This window comes from Asparagus officinalis, chromosome 2 (genome assembly GCF_001876935.1).
Source record: "Asparagus officinalis chromosome 2, Aspof.V1, whole genome shotgun sequence".
In the NCBI taxonomy this organism is placed as follows: domain Eukaryota; kingdom Viridiplantae; phylum Streptophyta; class Magnoliopsida; order Asparagales; family Asparagaceae; genus Asparagus; species Asparagus officinalis.
The window spans coordinates 6,597,386-6,598,407 of record NC_033795.1 but is presented as its reverse complement, the minus strand read 5'-3'; positions in this window follow the sequence as shown (position 1 = coordinate 6,598,407).

Below are 1,022 nucleotides of genomic sequence, written 5' to 3'. Positions count from 1 at the left end.
TGAAAATAGGAAAAGCTGAGATGACAAATCTAGCACATGGCAAGCTTGGACCAAATAAGGCAGGAAAGAAATCCTTCAAGTATCAAGGGCACAATAAGGGGAAGAAATCTTTCGGCAATATTTCAACTATTTCTAGCACTTCTTCAGCAAGTGAAAGGGTTGAATGTTTCTTCTGTAAGAAACCTGGTCATATGAAGAGAGACTGTCTGAAGTATAAGCAATGGCTGAAGAAAAAGGAAGAGAATAATCCACAGTCGGAAGGCAAGGGCAAATGAGCAGCTGTTTTTGGGAAACTCACAGCCCTTGGAGGTGGAGCTCGTTGGGATTTTCAGTATGCGCTTGGATTCTGGAGTTTCTTTAGTTTTATCAGACGCTTTCTATGTACCTTCTATGAGAAGCTTATTTCTTTTCTAGATTTTCTTTTGAACAATTCATAAAGCTTATTGTATGCACATAAAGATAATTGATTTACTCTGATTATATCCTTAATTTAGGTGGGGTAAATATTTGGGTTCATGATAAAATGGATTAAAGTATTAGATTAACCTATGGGATTAAGGAAGATCAGTAAAACAGTCACTTAGAAATTATGGTAGAGTAGGTTAGTGTCTTGCCCAAAGGTGACCAACCTATAATACCCTAATTTTCTAAAGTTGAGTTTAGTCTTATTTGGACTGGTATGTTGCACTTATTTGTGGGTGGACTACTAGTCTTGCCCAAAGGTGTCTAGGAAATCCCCTACAGGATAAGTGGTGCAGGATAGTTGAAACATATCAGTGAGAGAAGAATAACCCTATTGCCCAAAGGTTAGGAAGTGTTCAAATCAAACTGATACTGTGTAGGCTAGTTCTGTAGGTTATTATATATCACATTTGGGGGGCGAATAGCATGTCAAATCACTTGCCCAAAGGTGTGATGAGATGATACACCCGCCTGTCCCGCAGAGTGGAAGGTTGCATACGTAAAACACTCTGACCCATCCATTCTAACCCTAAATTGGATGTGGAAATATTAAAGTTAAT